The sequence below is a fragment of the Balaenoptera acutorostrata genome, chromosome 7, assembly GCF_949987535.1.
Source record: "Balaenoptera acutorostrata chromosome 7, mBalAcu1.1, whole genome shotgun sequence".
Taxonomy (NCBI): domain Eukaryota; kingdom Metazoa; phylum Chordata; class Mammalia; order Artiodactyla; family Balaenopteridae; genus Balaenoptera; species Balaenoptera acutorostrata.
In genome coordinates, this window is record NC_080070.1 from 19,900,349 (window position 1) to 19,920,983 (window position 20,635).

General features: G+C 40.1%; 1 protein-coding gene across 1 annotated transcript in view; it reads right to left on the bottom strand.

Moving 5' to 3' along the window:
* The window catches only part of EXOC4 (exocyst complex component 4), an 824,798-nt gene that overhangs the window by 179,312 nt on the left and 624,851 nt on the right, over positions 1 to 20,635 (bottom strand). The gene's annotated exons all lie outside the window — the stretch shown is intronic.

Below are 20,635 nucleotides of genomic sequence, written 5' to 3' on the forward strand. Positions count from 1 at the left end.
AATCATTAGTTCATGCCTCTTTTGAAAGAAGCACAATTACACTGGAGTAAATATTAATCACATGCTTAGAAGCTTGGAATCCTTTGGTCAATAACTGGTTTGATGAATATGTATTTATTTATATAGAATTCCATAAGCAATGTAGACTTAGCCATAAAAGTAAACATTAAAAATTTTTTTTCCAGCCTGACACTAACCTTTGAAATAATCAAAGGCATTTTATTATGCTTAAGTACAGACTATGGGGTACAGGGTTTGGGTTAGCTTTTTTTTTTCTTCTAAAAATAAAAAGAATGGATAAACGTGTACAGCTTTTCTCAACACAACGGAGGATCAGTTTGAGTTATGAGCTTACATATGCATGCTTATTCAGGACTATTTGGTTCTAGAGGTTTCTTCTTTCCTTCTCCTCTCCCCACACTCCAAGTAAAATAATCAGAAGGTGAAAAGGAAGGAGCAGTTATACCGTGTGAGGCAACTTCATAGGAAACCAAATTGCAGTCTCTATAGAATCCCCACAAGTTCAACTTCCTTTTCTGTATTGATTTTAAGATTAAAGCACTGCAGCTTCACCCTGATCCATAATCCTGTTCCTCTGTGTTTGTGTGAGTGACAGGAATTGATTCTGCTTAGCTACATGTCCCCATGCTGCTAAGAAGAATCAAAAATCCTCATCCTGATTAAGAACACAGGCTATCCTACAACACGTGGACAGCAATTAATAAAGGAGAGTAGAGTGCAGCCATCCTAACAAAAGCCGTTTGAAATCTGACAAACACTGCAGGGAAGATGAGCACAAGGAAATTGCTCAGATTATTGAAAGAAAGGGCCTGGTTCTATTCCCAATTATACTACTGATAATCAACTCTGGGGCAGTTTTGGGTAGCCCCTTCCTTTCTGATGGCTCCATCTAGCCTTCTGGTAACCAAGGATAATTTGATGGCTCCTCTACTCTACTGGCCCTCATCGCTCAATTAGTGCCTTGGTGCTTGCAGACTTGGGGAATACTGTGTAACTGTTCCAGGTCATCTTAGGTGTGTTTGTTCTTCCTGATTAGATTATCAACTTCTCAAAAGTGAGACGGGTGTTCTTATTTTCTAAAACCTTCCCATCCTTCCCTTCCTTTGCTTGTTTTATAATTTCTACGGATCTTTAGGACGATACTACTAATCAAAGAAACAGGACTAATAATGTCAACCCATATAAACAATGTGAGGGATGTCATATATGTGAGGGATGCTAGATACAGGCATCTTTGCATCTGGAAGTCTCTTTGGGTGGTTCAGTTTGGTTTGTATTTATGCCCATGTTTTTGGGTGATGAGAACTGTGCTGATGACAGTCGGAGAGGAAGGGGAGATTGCAGCCACAGAGGAATATCCCCTGGAGATAAAGATTTTGGGGGTAAACAGGAAGTACCTGCAGGGAATGATTAGCCTATGTGATGCTACATGATTACATACAATTTTCCAGCTATTTGGTTGGTTTACCTTGTCATGGTAGCACTCTGGATAATCAATCACTACATTCTCTTCAAGGAAAATGATACTGTAGTTTGCCAAATGATGCATACTTTTACAGGGGAAAAAAGATTCCATTTTCCAAGAATTTACAACAATTTCCAAATCAGTGGCTCTGACAGATAAATACTGAAAATATCAAATTTCTAACAAGGTCAATCCTGTTTTTATATATTTGATCCCTTTGGCATCACAAATGATTTATTGTCTCATTATTAATTTGGGGAATTGCCAATGTTGACTATAATGACTTCATGATAAGTAAAACCCTGATTTTATTCATTATAATTCCTATTAAACATATCACAAATGATTGATATTTGTTTAAAAATAACTCAATTCTCATTTCTTGCAACCTGTTACCAGGTAATAAGTCTGAGCATGACATGAAAAATGAGAAAAGGAAAAAAAAAATCCCAGGATAGCTGAGGCAATAAAAAAAAAAAAAACACTGCTATGAAAAATAAACAACTAAAGTTTCTTACAGGGATATATCAGCAATCTAAAATAAGAGGACAGTATATAAGGACCAGCTCTTTTGGTCTAAGGACCAGCTCTGAACTTAAAAAAATTTTTTTTTTTTTAATTTTTTTTTTTTTAATTTATTTATTTATGGCTGTGTTGGGTCTTCATTTCTGTGTGAGGGCTTTCTCTAGTTGTGGCAAGTGGGGGCCACTCTTCATCGCGGTGCACAGGCCTTTCACTGTCGTGGCCTCTCTTATTGCGGAGCACAGGCTCCAGATGCGCAGGCTCAGTAGTTGTGGCTCATGGGCCTAGTTGCTCCGTGGCATGTGGGATCTTCCCAGACCAGGGCTCGAACCCGTGTCTCCTGCATTAGCAGGCAGATTCTCAACCACTGCGCCACCAGGGAAGCCCTAAAAATTTTAATGAACGAATGAATGAAGATGATTGGACACTGAAGACCTTGTCCGTTTAGCCCAAGCCCTAATGGGGTATGGCAACCACTGGTTCACTTCTTTATTAACAGTCTCTTCTGTCACACTACAAAATCCTTTTGACCAGTGACTATACTTTCATATCTCTACTGCCTAGTAGCAAGGTATCTGGAACACTGAAGGTGCTCAAAAGATGTTTATTAGATGAATTAATGCACATTCAGAACACAGTGAAAAGACAGATTTAGAATATAATTTTAATGTAAAATAGTGGGTCAAAAGCCTGATTTGGTAAAGTGGAATCAGACCATGGCCTCTTTGTTACTACATTACTGTACCTTAATTCCCATGGTTCTAAAGACTGAACATTTATTACGACTAAAAGTCTTAGACTTTGCTACCAAAACATTCCTAATTTCACTTGACTGTATTATTTTCTGTAATGGCAATTAATAAATATATATACACACACAATTCAGGAAGTACAAACTCATAAAACTTTAGTTTGGAAAATGCAGTCTCTGTATGTGTGTTGTTTTAGCCCTTGAATCAGGGATGGTTCAGAGACGCTGCAGAGAACCTAGGGTCCTGGAAAACTACTTTAGGAAGAATTTGAAAGAAAACATAGAGTAAATCCATTCATCACTTGAGACACACCCCACTACACCACACATATACACCAGCAACAGTGGAGGGAGAGGGCTTCACGAATGTCTGACGATGACAACAATGTTTCTGTTTATGGGGACATATCCAACTACAAGTCACCAAAACTTGTCATTCCATATTGTCCTTCCAATTACCATCAGCTCTAAGTTGTGGTTGGCCATAAACGATAACAACTACAACAATGACAGTAATGACAGAAATCAAAAGGAAATTTTGCTTTCTGTTTTTTAATCTATATTTTGATTTGCGTGATGTTTAAAATATTCTGAATGGGTTTGCTTCTTTAAAAAGCTAACTGGTAAAAGACTATGCAGCCAGGGAGTTGGTGACTGAGGAAGTTGCCATGTCTATGCTCTTCCTAATCATCCTCCACCTCAAAAGCTGAGTAATCTCTTAAAAAGTTATGTCTGGGCTTCCCTGGCAACCCAGTGGTTAAGAATTCGCCTGCCAATGCAGGGGACACAGGTTCGAGCCCTGGTCCGGGAAGATCCCACATGCCGCAGAGCAACTAAGCCCGTGTGCCACAACTACTGAGCCTGTGCTTTAGAGCCCACGAGCCACAACTACTGAGCCCACGTGCCACAACTACTGAAGCCCGCATGCCTAGAGCCTGTGCTCTGCAACAAGAGAAGCCACCGCAATGAGAAGCCTGCACACCACAACAAAGAGTAGCCCCCGCGCAACACAATTAGAGAAAGACTGCGTGCAGCAACGAAGACCCAGTGCAGCCAAAAATAAATAAATAAAATAAATTTAAAAAAAAATCCTTAAGAAAAAATGAATCTTTAAAAAAAAAAAGTTACGTCTCCCACAGAAATGAGTGCTTATGTCCATCAAAAAGACATGAACACAAGTCCTCATAGCAGTTCTACTTATAACAGTTTAAAAAAGTAATAAAAGTGGTCCTTATGTCCATCAATAGTTTATGGGCAAATGAACTGTGGTATATTCATACAACGGAATACTGCAGAACAAGGAAAAAGGATGAACAATTACTACACGTGACATGGACAAAATCTCACAGACTGCATGCTGAGTGAAAGTATTCAGACACAAAGCAGCACAACTGTATGGTTCTGTCATTACTGTAGTTCAAAAAAGGGGAAAAGTAATCTCTGGAGTCATAACAGTGGCTACCTTTGGAGGTGGTGGGTCCTGAATGGGAAGGAGAGAACCTTCCAGGTGCTGGAAATACTTTGAGTGGGTAGCTATTGCATGAGTAAAAACATGTGTAAAAATTTTTTGCACTTGAGATTGGTGCACTTCACAGTTTGTAAATTTAACATCAAAAGAAAAAAATTAAAGTTCTATCTGATTATGTCTCTACCAACTTAAAAGCTCTTTAATGCACTAGGCCCCATATTCTTCATATAACCCATAGGGCCCTTCATGGCATGGCTTCTAGCTACCCCTCTAGCCTCACTGTCTGCCATTTTCCTCTTGCTTGTCTAACATCTGGCTACGTGGCATTGCCTCAGTTCTTCATTCTCATTTCAGGGCTTTGCGCTTGCTTGCAAAGTCCTGTCCCTTGTCTTCCTTTCCTAGAGTACTTTTTCTTATCTTTCAGGTCTCAGCTGAAAACTCCTTTGTGTGGGAAGACTCTCCCTAACCTTCATTAGGTCCTCCTGTTAGAAACACCTAGAACATATCTATCTATCTAGCCATCTCCCCCAGAGATGGTTCTGTTTCACTTGAGAACCCAGATTAATACCCACTGCAAGGGAGGAGGGGGGAATACTGACTGGGAGGGACATCTGGTTGGTGGTTACATGCACACATGTTACATCTCAATTTTAAACAATTTATGTCCAACCATCACACAAATGAATAGGCACCCCTTCAAAAATTTGTCTGAGAATACCATCTGTGAGTGTGTAAGTCTTCTATTATAATGGTTTTCACTTAGGGTATATTTTTAAAATGTGAAGATGTAGCAGTGTTGTTGGAATATTACCATAGACCACTGCTATAGATGAGAACTGTTGAGAAGGCTTAGATGTTTTGTGGGGAAAGAGCTGGGAACTTAACGAATTGTTTAAATCGATACATATTTATTAAGCAAATATTTCCTCTATGTCAAATACTAGGCTAACTTAGGAGATAAAAAGCCAGATGAGACAAGTTTCCTGCCCTCCTGCCATCTTAGATATTAGTAGCAGAAGACACACAAGTTCACAAACAAGGACAGTAAAGGCTCATAGGTGCTGCTACCTTGGGCATCTGTGTATTGGGTAATAGAAGCATGGAGGAGGAAAGAGTTAATTGAACTGGGGTCGAAGGGGTGGAGGGAGTCCTGAGAAAGAGGAAGTTACAACTGAACTGAGTCCAGAAAGATAAAGAGCAACTTGTCGATTGACAAAGATTGGGGAGGGAAGCACTTCTGGTAGATGGAGCAGCGTGAACATGAAGTGGTGTGGGATTCGGGGAACTGCACGTGGTTCTTCATGGCTGCGGATGAAGGGTGTGCATGTGTGTGTGTAGACAGGGTGGGTAGGCTCAGAGAAGCAGTAAGAAGCTAGATCCTCAGGGTCCTTTTACAACATATACATACATGACACCTAAATATTTCGAATATCCCTTCCCCACCAAGAAAATACAACAAATAAATCCAATATGATGTCACTAATCACTAGATGATCCACTCCAAGTGTAGGAAGATAATTTCAAAAGGTTCCATTCTACCATTCAGAAAAAGACAAATACACTTATATAACCAACTGGGAAATACATTTGGAGCTCTGGCAGCCTCAAGCGTTAGGTAGAATTTATAAGTAGGCTTAAACAAAGAAAATATGAGGTCAAATTTTGGGCAATCAGAAAAACTATATCCCTTTAGAATTCACAAAAGTAGTCATAAAATTTACTTGCTAAATGAAAACTTGGAAAATACATATGATGTAAATTACAAATAGTATTTATTTTTAACATTTTGAGTAGAGGATCATTTATGGTTGAATAAAATCTGTGCCTAACATATCTTATAAGTACAGTTGGCTTTTTATGAGGTTTATTTAGGAGGTTGTGACTTCATATTCAGAACAAAACAAAATAGCAGGGAAGGGGAAAGAAGTATACAACAGTTGTGCTTAATTAGACTATGAAATCCCAAGGGCATCTTTGTTTCCCAAGCTAACACTAAATAATAAAGGAATGCTTGTTGACTTACATATGTCAAATCAATATAACTCTATGGACAGGTTATCAATTCCCTTTGATATGTAATGGAACCCAGAGAGGAGAGATAAATCAACGAATAGGTGAGCATTAACACTTGTAAGAAATATCTCCAACTCCACCCTCCCCCCCCCATACACACACATACCACACATAATTCAAAAGCACTTTAAGGTTAGTATCCTGCAAACTGCATAGTGCTACATGTTAGGAAGGAGACAGAAGTATATTAGCAACAAGATTAGCAGCTATAGTACTTCTTTTCTTGCCAAGCAATGTTCTTGGTACAAAGCATGGTCTCTTTTCCCAGGGGATAATGATAATCAAGTTGGGATAACATCATTCAGAACAAGAAACAATTGGTTTTCCAAGAGATGAAAGTACAAAAGACAATGGAGGAGAACAGGAGTTGGGGAGCCTGAACTGGGATCTGGAGGATGGGTCAGGTTTGGATACATGGAAAGGAAGGGACAAGGTATTTCAGGCTAGAGAAGAGAGGTAGGCAAAGCCTGGGGATAAGGAGTGAGCTGGTCACAAGAGCAAAGAGAAGTCAAGGGTGGTTGGAGGAGGAGAAAGGGTTGACTGCACAGTGGGGAACCAGCTTGTGGAAGGCCTGAGTGACAAGCTGAGGGCTTTTTCCTGCAGATGGAGAGAAGCAGCGCAGTGTATTAGGTAGTGGAGCTCAGAATCCTAATTCTAGAGCTGAAAGCAACTTGCTATCCACAGTCAAATTCTCTGAAGCCACACAACAATTATGGTCCTAGATGGAATCCTAGTTTGGACAAACCAGTTGTGAAGAACATTTCTGCAACATTTGGGAAATTTCACAATGGACTAGATATTACATGATATTAAGAACTTACTGCTAACATTGGTAACAGTGATAATGTTATTTTGATAAGAAAATGCTCTTGCTCTGCAGAGAAGTAATGCTAAAGTATTTTGGTATAAAATAGCTTGAGGTCTTGGTTTACACAAGAGGAGATGTATGAAGCAATGGTTTTCAGACACTGGAGAAGGAAAATAAATGAAGTGAGCCCTGTGGAGGCCCCAGCTGGTGTTTCCAGGCCAGGATGCAGGAAGGTGATACTTCAACAGTGCCTGGAAGTCTTGCTGAGCTGAGACAGAACTTGGAGTTTTGGAACATTAAGGTAGCTAGAGTTTTATGAGGCAAAATAGTGGGGAGGAGGGAGCTGCACAAAGAAAGGGGAGAAGGAGGAAGGAGGGAGGAGAGAAGGAGAGAGAAGGAGAGAGATCCAGGGAGGGAGAGAGATCTCTGTAGATCATCAAGAGTCCCCTAAAATCTTTGGCTGAGTTCTGATCTGTGCCTGTGTAGCTGAAACACGCAAGGCTGGTGAAAGTACTACCTGGAAAGAGCAGGTGGAATTCCCAGAGTTCACACGGGGCAGGAATGGTTCATGTTCCCACCAGCTGGAGTGGGACGCCCAATAGATCTGCTGGAGTCCTCAGACAGGTACTGGCACCATAGTGAGGCCAAGTTAACCTTGGACTAAAGATTTCCCTGGACATGTCGACATGTCTAACAAATCCTAGAAGGAAACCTTGAAATAAATGGCATAATTCTAAGTCACTAAAATGTGTCTGAAACAAAGCTCAGCAATATTTAAAAGACTACAGCAGAATCCAGCATCCAATACTGTATCCAAATTACATGTCCAGCACCCAAATAAGAGAAACAGACCCAGAAAGAACACAGAGAATAGAATTAGTAGACAAGGAGGCTAAAATAACCATTATAAATATGCTCCTATGTTCAAAAACACAGAGGAAAACATGAACATGACAAGAAGAGAAATGGAAGACACGGCAATAGAGACTATCCAACATAAAGCACAGAGGAAAAAAAGATGAAAATGACGGACTAGAGAGTCAGTGAACTGTGGGACAACATCAAGCAACCTAGTATACGTGCAACTGATGTTCCCAAAGCAGGTGGGGGGGGGGGCAGGAAAAAATGATGGCCGAAAAAGTCCCAAATTTGATGACAACTATAAGCCCACAGATCCAAGGAGCTCAACAGACCTCAAACAGATGACAAAAACTTCAGTGAGACACATTAAAATCAAATTGCTGAAAACCAAGGATAAATAGAAAAATCTTAAAAACAGCAAGTAAAAAAAAAAAGAAAGAAGTGAGATTTGAAAGGAAAAAAGAAGAATTCAGGTCTTCTGATTCCCATTTCAGTGTTCTCTTTACTACCCGATACTATGCCTTCTCCCGGCAAAAATGGTGTCAGGTGAAGATGGACCTGGCTGGCACATGGGGGTTGATGGAGGTACTAGAAACAAGTACTAGAAAAGCTAAGGGAGAAGAGCTTCAAGGAAGAGAGGTAGTGTAAGGGCTTCCGACTTTTAAGAAAGAAACCAACCACTCACAAATCCTCCAATGGAGAAATAAGAACCTCCAATGGAAAACTTACTCCAGGTCATAGTCTTCCCAGGAATTTTATTTCCCAGTTGTATATTTTGAAACATTCTCTTTCTGTTCAAAGGACCCAATATTATTCCATGCTCTACAGTCGATACACATTAAAAAAAAAAAACCCAAACTTTCTTTTCCTTAACCCAACCAATACAAGTTGTTTTTTTTTTTTAAGGTAATTTACTCAAAGAAAAAATTAATAACAGGTAGCCACATAAAAGTAAAAAGGCATGAAAAAGAACAAATATAGGTAAGCTTATAGAAAACATACATTCAAAGATAATCAAATTCTAGCCCCTTCTTGACTTGATTAACAACGGTAAAATACTCAAATACTGTACCGTGGTTTCCTGTCTTATTTTGGATATACCAGCAAATATAAATAGCATGTATATTATAATATAAATGTGAACATTAGAATGAGCTACCTACCCATCATCCGTCAGTCTATCCAACATTTACTGAACACCTACTATGCATTATCTCATTTAACTCCCTAATACATTTTATTTATATAATATGTATTTACTATCTATAAGATGGCTACTATTATTCCTATTTGATAGTTGGGGAAACCCAAATACTAAGAGATCAAAGAGTTGTTCAAGGTCACACAACTAGAAAGCTGTAATTCCAGCCGGGATTTGAACTCAGGCAGCCTGAATTTTTAGTTGCTTCCAGAAAAAACACAGAAGTGCTAAGTGATGAGTTAATTTTTCCAGGCATTCCACAGTGCCCCTGGTGTAGCACAGTCAAAGTGAATGAGGACTGATTCCAGAAGGTTACTGTGACCTTCAGATGACAGTTTCAGCTTTGCGACTGGTGAGACCAGAACCACGTTTACAGGAAGCTGTGAAGGAGCTCAGCAAGTGGATGGGATGGAGTTAGGGCAGGAAGTAAAGACTGGACCCTCCTGGTCCTAGGCTCTCCGGGATGACCAGCCATCTGGAGGCACAGGTCACTCCAATGCCAGCAGCCAAGAGACTCTTCAGTGACAGTTTTAAGCCAGCAAGGGCTCTAATCTCTTCACACTTTCCTGATACCCTGCCCTCTTAAACTACCCAGAACTGACCTAAGACAAAAGGTTTGGACATGAGGACGTAAGACTGCCAGACAGGCTCAGGCTAATAATTCAAACTGTCTCAAACTTATCTTTCTGAAATTATATTTTTGCATAATTTTCCATGCCCTGCCAACATCATCACCATCGCATTTTCTAACACCCTTCTTCCTGAGAACTCAGAGTACTTCATAAATATCTCAATCAATATCCCAACAGATTGTGAGAAAGTAGAGCAGTCATTATCCCTATTTTTTAGCAAGTCTAACATTTAAAGCAGTTTCAAGCAACAAGTTTAACAGTTCGAAAGAGGTTTTTAAAGGACTCGAGAACACCAAGCTGCCAACAAAGGTGGTCTTAAATGCCTGCATTTGTTTATATTTCTCAAGTTCTCATTCAACTCGGACTACTTTCTGTCAAGTTGCAAAGCACCTGAATTCACAGAAACCCCTTTCTTGATGTAGCGGTATTACTCAAGCCTATAATGTGATTATTTGGTCCTTTTAAAGATTACCTGTCCCCAGTCACTCCATTTAGTGCCAACAGACAAACAAACCTGGAAATTCACAGAGCAGAACCTTTACAATTCTTCTTCCTAGCAAAGGCAAGGTCTCTCCAACAGGAGGTTCCAATGACCCACAATGGGGCACAATTCATTAGGGAAGAGCTACAATTATATAAATCAACATGACAGAGGAGGAAGTCCGGCTGAACCCAGTGGGAGACACAGGTATAAAATACAGGTATAAAATTTCTTACAATATGAAATGAATATAAAACACATTTGTTCCACCCTGTGCAGGCTCACCTGTCTTTGGTGGCTCACACCATATAATCATCAATTATGCTGACAAGTTTGCCTCCAAATCGTTTCAGCCTCAGTTACTCAGGCATCTCAGAAGTGAGAGCCGGAGCCCGCCGAGGAGGAGAATGAGGAGGGAGCTTGGCTTCCAGGAAAAGAGAACATATGGAATTATTTGGGGGAGAGAGTATGTGAGGAAGCATGCAAGCGTGCAAGCGGAAATTTGTTCAAGGGTAGAGATCCAACTCGGTTATGACTTATACTGGGAGGGACTATTTGAGAAGAGCTCATGAATTTCAAAAAGATCTTGTTTTTAACAAAACTGGCTGTTGTAAAACCAGCATTCCAGCTCATTCGATAAAGTTAACCGTTCTATGTGACCTTTGCACGCTGAGCAAAACAGTATGCACCACTGGGCAAAAATCACATCACCGTCAATCAGGAGACCTGGGCTGCAAGCATAGTTGTAACACTGACTGCCTTTGGGGATACTGAACAAGTGACTCTCTTTTCTTCACTTGCAAGGGGTGTGTGATAGTCTTCATGACCCATGGTGGCATCTCCAGCTTGCCCACCGTAAAGTCAATTTGAGCTTTACTTCATTTTCCCAAGTTTAGGAGATGAGTCATTCACACTTACCCTAGATTTTAGTTATCAAAGCACATTATTTGTGCCTATACAAGATTAGAGATTACCAAAATGCATCTGATGAACTCAACTCAATGGCATCCCGCCAAAGTTTGCATGAAAGGAACAGTAATAGAACCACCCACACTGCCCAGGGAAGCAGCTTTTCTCCTGAGTCCAAAAAACAGTTAGTGGTTAAAAATCAGAATATCGAAGCTTTGATGTATTTCCTTCTAAGAGAATTTCTTCACACAGGAAACGCCCACGCCACTGGGAAAGATACAGCCAACACTTACGTGTACAATAATTTCTAGACTTTAGGATTTCAGCAGCCAGGAAACATAAATGGATCAACACAGATCCAACTTTTTATGGTGCTAAGTTACGATGCTTAAAACAAAACCAAAACAGATCACCTACACTATCACTGTTTTTAGAGAAGTATGATAAAAGTATGAGTATTTTAACACCAAAAAATGGGAGGAAAATAATATCAGAAAAAAAGGACGGTTCTTCCCCCAAAAGTAAACTTAAAAATCTTCTCTCCCTTTCTCTCTCGCTCACATACTCACCTACACCCCATCCCCCCATCACCACCCCCACTACATTGACCTTGCTTTACCCATTATCTGTGGATGCCACTTTGGACTGGCTGACCCAGGTCAGTGGATTGGGCTTTGGGAACCACAGCTCTAGGAGGGAGGTGTTAGGTATCATTAACAGAGTACATGTTTTACAGGTCACTATGTCTGATGAGCCATAGATGCTAAGGGACAATGTTCAACTGTTGTGATTGTTTTCAACTTTGGGCTGGGGGGGTGGGCAGTCATCATTCCACCAAACCAAGGTTTTGTATTCATTCTGGAGTCTCTTATGAGACGAAGGAGGAGAACAGAGACAGACTCACGTGTTTTAAAAAGTAGGAGGAATTAAGCACACAAAGATTCAGCTGTCATGATTTTATCTTTGGGTTGTAGGTATAAAATTTCTTACAGTATGAAATGAATATAAAACTCAAAAGTACTAAATGGAATAATAAAATTGTTCAACAGCCTCTTACTGTGGGTAACTTAGGAGGCACTTTAAGAACATGCAGATATAATTTGGAAAGAAAACTCTAACGATTCATAAAATTACCACTGTTCCCATGTAACTGAAAACAATAGAGCCTACCGCAAAATATAGACAGAGCATTCAAATCATTTTAATGATTTCTCATTTTTTTCCTTTAAACTCTCTGCTCCTTTTATCACTAAGATTTTTTTTTTTTAATGAAAAGTGGAATGTCCCTGCTGCCCATTTTCTTCTTTTATTGTTTCGCTTTTGTTCTAAAAATGAGGGCAAAATTAAATGCTTAGATCACTAGAGATTTCCAGATGGTCAGACAAATGAGTACGGGGCTCCTAGGCTTGCATTTTTCATAGATATGGACATGTATCTCTCACTCGGTCTCCATGGCTCTTGTTCAATACAAATTTGATTTAGCCTAAGTACCTTCAGTATGTGACAACCGAATTTCTACCTAGAATGAGGGGCAAAAGCGGTTTCATTGCTTAAATTAAAATGGGAAATTTCTATGCATTATAAAGTATCCCTTAATTTTCTTGGTTTGTATATCTAAAATAAAACAGAAAACGTTTATATTTATACACTTTAATCTTTGCAGATTACTGTGAAATGTAACTGTTTTTCTTCCTATTTATTTGTCTCCCTTCCTGATCGGCACCTTTTCTCCAGGTTATTTCATTAACGCTTTTCCTAGTTCCCTGGAGCTACTAATCCTGTGTTATAACCCCAGGCCATTCTTCCTCTTCTTTTATTCTCCTGTGTTCCTTTTGCTATTCTCCTTTCTGTCTTAAACTTTCTACCACACAATAAGCCTGTGAGTAAGGGCTGGATAGCAACTGGAACTGTTTATTCTCTTAAATAAATACACATGTATTTCTAATGATATGCCAGGCATTATTCTAGGTGCTTTTAAAATTATTAACTCATTTAATCACCGTAGTAACTCTATGAGGCAGATAGTACTATGATCTCCACTTGACAGATGATGAAACTGAGGCATAAAGCTCAGGGTAACACAACTAGTGAATGGTGGAGCCAGACCCGAGGCCAGTCAGTCTGGCATCGGAGCCCTTGTTCTTAAGAAGAATAAGGAGAAGTAGAAGGGGAAGGGAGCTGGAAAACAGGGAGAACGAGAGAAATGAACAACTGATTCACTGGGAATGAGAAGGATGCAGGGAAGGGCAGCTTAAAAGTAGCTATGGAGTCACTGTAAAAATCAGGGCTTGATGTTCACAGGACTCTGGAGCAGAGACACGTATGGCAGGCATGACCATGCTAGTGGAAGAGCGTTGCCATCTTGACGATAAATGGTAACTGAAGTGGCTCAAGATCCTCAGTGACTGGAACGCCGGCAGCAGTAGACTGGAGCAGCCTGACTGGTCACGTGCTGGTAAATGGTTAGCACCCTGCTCTTCAGGGAGCTGAGGGAGTCCCAATTTCTAATATTTGCTGGTTTCCATTTGTAAACACTCCCACACGGCCAATTTCAAATTGCCAGTGTGATGTCACCGAACTCGGAGGTGGGAAGAGATGCACAGTAACACCCCTGGTGATATAGTGTTGCTGCCATCAGCTACGATAGGCGCAAAAAACTAATAACAGAGATACTAGTAAAATGTAAAATAATCGAGAAGTATTGAGTTTGAGTAGTTATTACCTGCGTTTTTAATAGTATAGAATTTACTTTTTAATAATGGCTGTGTTTAATAACTGGCTTACAAGATTTCTGAAAATTTAACAGCCAACTCTCTGGAGCCTACGGGAGCCAGCCCCTGCACGTCACTGAGCGTGACCACCCAAACACATCCATCCTCAAATAAGCGGGTGGATCGTGATCTGGAGACTTGACCTTCACAATGTCCCAAATTTGCCACACCAGGAAATAAATGCAGGAAGAGGGAAACAAACAAAATGAAAGAGCTTTTGAAAAACCAAATAGCCACTCTAATCTGATGAAAGGAGACAGAGGCCAGTGTGAACAAGGGAGTCTGAGAAGGTAAGTTCAGAGAAGGCCTGAGCCTACGTTCTCTACCATGTCATAGGTCATGAGTAGCAAACAAAAGACCATGGTGGAAACCTGCCACCCAGCCTCACACTCTCTAAGTGAGGTCCTGCATCTTCATTCTCTGTTCTACGTAGACATGTTATTCGCGGGAAACAGACGTAAAGGAGGAGTAGACTAGGACATTCATGAAATGATAGGCCTTAGGTAAGCAGTAATGCTAAACTGTATAAAAAGAAGATTCAGGAACATCATGAATCCTATTTTAGTATTAGAATCTATATATGGCATTGAGAAAAATGTAAAGCTCTGATACAGAGAGAAGAAAAAGTCAAATATCACAGGGAACTAGCAATCTTTGGAGAAAGCCAGTCTGTTTCACTGACCACGGTTTCCCCATAGTCAAGCACAGTGTAGTACAGTCGTATTCAGTAATTTTCTTTTTCTCTAAATGAATTTCCATCCTATCTGTTCCATGAGGTGACTGTCTTTGAAATTCTTATCACTTGAATACAAAGCGATGCTTGTGTGTGTGTGAAAACCGTCTGCTTTTTTCTTTGTTACTCAAGATTCTAGTAATATTTGAAAATTCATGAGCTTACAAAAGAACGCACATTTAAAATGTTGACTCCAGCTCTTCGTATAACCTTACTAGGTGTAGTATGACATAGAATTTTATGTATAAAGTACTTATCAAATGCTTGTCAAATTGGAAGATTAGTGTAAGATCCATCTCATTACTCCAAACTGCCAAATAATGGGCTGTTTTGCTAACTGACACCTGAACATATAATTATAACTGGCAACCCTACATAGCAGAGCAGCTTAGGTCAAAAAATCAGCTAGCTTCCAGATCCCGAGTGGCAAACTGCGGACTGAATTGGAAGTTGGTTAACACAGTTCTCAGTTTTATAATTGCTAAGAGGAAGCACAGCTGTGAGCCCCAGGTTGGCTTTGGTAAAGCCAATATTGAGATTAAGGCCCTTTCGGTTTTACTGAATACTGTGTTTTTCCTCCCCCAGTGTCCCCTTACTCAAGTGATAAGGATTTCCTGCCATAAAATCTAGTTTAGAGAAGAGATCCTACCTTCCTGCTAGAGTTGATGTGGTACAGCTTGGATACAGAAAAATAGAATAACTGTGTTTAATGAGAAACTTTATCAACTTCTTTTTCCAAAACAATCATTTAGTGAATATTGTTGAGCATTGACCATAAGGAAGACACTATGCTAAGGAGATTCGCACATAGAAAGGGAGCGGGGGAGACTAACCTTTATTAAATACCTCCTGTATGCCAGGGATTATGCTAAGCAGGACCACATGTTTCATCTCATTGAGTCTTCACAGACCTCATATCACAGAAAAGACAGGGAGCTTCAGAAAGGTGAAGTTCCTTTGCCCAAGATAGCAAAGGGTGAGGCCCAGAGCTGCCCTCAGACTGGTCCTACTCCCAAGCCCAGGCCCTTTCCATTATACCACATGGCAACTTAATCATAAATTAGGCAAGGCCCCGGCAGGAAACAGACTACAATTTAGTTTTAAGCTTCTTGAGGAGGATGTAAAAGATATATACACACAGACTGAGCGACCCATAAGACGGATATAGGAGTGCTGTTCATCACAGCCTGAGATGCTCTGGAAAGGTTTTACAGACAAGTTAGCATCTGAGCTGGGCCTCCAGGGAAGGTAGGTAGAAAAGGCAGACCTTAACCGTATGGGGAGGGAGGAAAGAAGGGGTCTGGGTGTTCCGTCTTCCTCCAGTTGCCTGAGAGGAGAAGCAGGGCAGAGCCTTATGAGTAGAGGCATAGGAACAGGGATGAGAAAGATGTACTCAGGGGAGAATTCACTTCTGGGTAAAGAAAGCAGATTGAACATGTACACATCTAATCTCTCTCCCTCCCAAAAGCTCAATGAAATGACAGTAAGGAGATTATTTTCGTCCAAGACACAAGCCTACAAGGATAAAGAAAATAGGAGGGAGAAGACAAAAGCAATGCAATATTAGAAGCTGGAAAGCAGATCAGAATGGTAAATGCTTCTCAAGAAAGACTCAAGAAAGTGGAATCCTATGTCAGTAGTAGGAAAAGGTGAGAAACAATCCACTCCCTACTGCAAGTTCCCGACAGCCCCAGGTTCATCTGGTCATGAGGGCAAAACAGAAGGAGTGACTAATATAAGGGTTAGTTGAAAGTCTATTTAAGAAAGTAGTCAGATCCACAGATTTCCCATTACCCCCCACTGGGTAATTGTCTATCCTCCACTCTGATAAAAATCTGAAGGTTTATTCCTTGAAAAGAGTAAAACAGAAGGTCTCTGGACTCAGAGACAGGATGACAATTAAAGATGGAAAAAACAGGGAAAGTAAGTGAATTTATGCATATCAGATGCCAAGAATCCCCAGCCCTCTTCCATCCTCTTCCCATTTGGTTCTCTGGATGCCAGCAGTGAGGCCTTCAGACAGCAGATCACAGAATCTTTCTCTGTGGAGTCCGGTCCAAGAGAAATGACCTAAAGATACTGTCATTGGAAGTGTCCCAAACAAATGGCCCAGTCAAATCTTCAGGGTTCTATCACCCCAGCCCAAGCCAGGAAGTGAGATTAGAAGAATAAATAAAAGCTAAAGAGCTCTAACCCTTAATATTTGAGAAATAGAAAGGATCTCTTTGAACCAAACTCTTCTACTAAATAGAGTTTAAAGTACTTCAATTTACTTATAAAAGGAAATTCTTGTTTTTTACCTTCTGTGTTCTTGGCAATTATCTGATTACCAAATTGATGAAATAAGCTCCAATTCATGCTGCTTTGAATGAGAAGGCCATTAGCACACATGCTTTCAAGATCCCTGGGAACTATACAGTCAGCTAACACATCGAGTACAGTGCACAAAGTTATAATCTTCCTTTAATTGAGTTAATCAATACACTTTTGCCCAGGTTCTACTGAAAGGACCTGGTCTCTTTTAATATGGACACCCATCTCTGAGGCTTCTAAAAATTAGTCTTTGGCAGGTTTAGGTAAGTGATTAGAGTTTTCCACTGCTATCGTACAGGTCAGACCATGTATCATGTTTAAGTGCATGTGGCAATAATCTTCTGAGAGACTAATTTCTGTGCTGTCACAGAAAACTTGCGGGGGGGCACTCTAAGAATATTTTTCTCCTTTTCTGCTCCCACTTGTAAAAGAATAACCGGATCTTTGGTTCCCCGGGAAAGGATTAACAGCTGTCTTTTGCTTCAAGGAATTCCCGAAAAGAAAATCTGCCATCCGGGTCTCTGGAAAACGGAGCTAGACTGCCTCAGTGGGAAAGGGAAGGAGGTTTTGCATGCTTTGGAAGGACTGGGCCAGTGATGGTAATGACAGTAACAGTGAACTTTCACTGAGTTCTGACCGGTGCCTTAGAAAGCATTCATATTAATACGTAAGTGAGAAATTTACACAGTAATTTACTTAATCCTCGCAACAACCCTGTGAAGAAGGTACTGTAACTGCCATTTTATGAAGGAGAAAACTGAGGCACAGAGAGGGTAGGAACTGTGCCCAAGGCCACACAGCTAGTATGTGGCAGAACCAGGACTTGAACCCAAGCAGTCTGGCTCAGAGCCCACTGGCTGCGTCACTCACAGTGGAGCCCTGGAGTCTGGGAACGCCTGGACTGGGGGGCTGTAGCTTCCATAAATGGCAGAAGCTGCTGCTATACAGTGCCCTGACAGGCAGCAGGATCACTGATGACACGGAGCCAAAGATTTTGCTATAGACTTGAGAGTCCCAAGACAAGGTCCAATAGTTGAATATGCTTGGCACAGGTAGAGAGATTGCAGGGCACAGAAGAGCCAAACGTTTTCAAATCAGCTATAGGAACTTGCAAATGAGCCTCTCAGCAAAGACTAGGATGGACAAAATTCATTTCTGTAGACATAACACGCACATTTCTCTCTTCATTAGAGAAAGCTGCACGATCCTTGCAAAGCTCTAAAACTCAAAGTTTCAGAGCACACATGGGCTCTCCGATCCAGAGATGAACCAAAATGAGTTCTACTTTGGAGGAAAGAAGATAAATAATTAAATTGGAAGGTGCTCGTCAGAGCTGAGACTTAGTGGAAGAAGGAAGTGGCAACGGCCCAGATGAACCGACCCCATTGCCCACCTCATACCTCCTCACCAAGAATGGTACAGCAGTCTCATCTGCATGGCCTTTCTAGCTGGTGTTACCTCTTGCCTTCTTCCCCCATGATCCACGGCTGTACTGAACTATATGCCCCCTGCCACATGAAGGCCTTAGGGCCTCCTCTTCCCAATACCTGAAATGGCCACCCCTCCTTTCTCTGCTTGGTACTCCCCTACTCAATCTGCACGTTCAAATGTCAGCCCTCCGGTGAAGCCTTTCCTGACTTTTTCTGAGTTGGTCCTTCATTCCTTTGTGCTGCCACAGTGCTTTGGACAAACCATGACCGTAGAATTGCTTGTTTGCCTATCTCCCAACCCTTTCAACAAAACTAGACCTTGAGACACATGAGGCCCTGCATATACTCAGTGGCTAGTCAGCTTCTGGCCCCCACTAAGCCCAATGCCTGAGGGAGGCAGTAGAGGTCCTAGAGCCAGAGGCAAGAGTTAGAAAGACCAGGATTCAGCCCCGATTCTGCCAGTGACTTGCCCTGTGACCTCAAGAAGTCACTTAATTTCTCTCAAGCTCATCACTGTTGCAAAGATTAAATGAGATCACATCTATGAAAAGCATACTGCTCAAGAGTCCCCTCTTCATAAATGACAGTATAACGAATGTACTTTTGCTGAGAAAATATTGAGAAATAAATATATTCTTTGTTAAGAAAATACACACAGCCAAATAGATGTCTCCAAGTTCACGAGTGGCCAATAACAGAGGTACTGTAATGGAGCAACTAACTAGGATACGAGTATTTCTATAGAGGAATGAATAAAAATAAACATGAAAATGCAAAACATGGGAAGGTAATCTGGTCCAATTATATGTTGGGAATATTAACATAAAAGAACTGTTCATACACTGAATTTATATACATTTCTAAGTAAACTACATGAGAGGACTCTCAAGGTTTTCATCATAAACAAACTACCATTTATGTTTTCACCTGTTTGTTTCAATGCATTGCCAAAGAATTTCTTAATCTTCATTTCTACAAATATAAGGTTTCCATTTTTTTAAGGGAATGAAAACAAGAAATTTACTAAAAATAGAAATCTTAGCAATCATCTCAAATCTGTTTGGGCAAATGAAATTAGTCAAGATAATAACTTTGTCCCGTGAAATTTATCTAGGAAAAATGTTGAAGTATTATATAACGGTAAACATCTTTCAAATTACATCCATAATAATCCTTCACTATTCACTTTCATTTTTCAGGAAAAGTTTCTCAAAATCCTAATTCCTAACAGGTGGTTTACTTATTTCAAAATAATATTTAATAAAACAAAATTTCCATACAACCATATACTTTATATAATTTATATAATTTCTTACACTCCCATCTCTGATGCTTTTTTAAAAATATATTCATACATTTCTGTCCATTGGAGAAGACTCCACAGGTCTTAATGTAACTCCATAATGACTCATTACAAATTAATGACTCATTACAAATTAATGTTTCATCACTATTAACATCGACCTTTCGGTTTAGCAATAAAGCCATGTCTTTAAAGGCTAGCAAGGCAGGCAAAGCAGTTTGCACCCCATTTAAATGTTTCCAAACCAGCATGTCACTTTATGATTTTCTAAAGTTTTTCTTATGGAGACTAGCAGCTATTAAATTTCAATACTTTGAGTAAAAAATAGCAGTAGATTCTTATTGTTCTCAGTTTCTGCAACTGCTAATTTGCTGCTTCTTAAAATAATGTGAACCAGAAAATCAGATAGACAAACTTTTCTAGAATAAATGGGCTTTGACTAAGGGTGTATGGGCAAAGCACATGGGCTTTAGTACCTAGCTTTATTATGACTGCTGTTTATGTAACTCGGAAGCTTTCGATTTTGCTTATACTAACCAACTTTTGGTACTTAATTTTCTTAATCAGTCAAGTACTTGAAGGAAACAAAATGCAAGAGCATCACTATCCTTGTCAACAACAATAATTCAGGTGTGCAAAAAGTACATGAGAACTTCGATAAATAAGATATATTTTTCATATACTTGTGTTAAAATTTAAGTTTCTTGAAAGCAAAGCCTGGTCCTATCCATTTTTTATTTTAAAGACTCTGTTTTTTGTAAAATTAATTAATTAATTAATGTATTTATTTTTGGCTGCATTGGGTCTTTGTTGCTGTGCGCGGGCTTTCTCTAGTTGCGGCGAGCAGGGCCTACTCTTTGTTGCAGTGCACGGGCTTCTCACTGCGGTGGCTT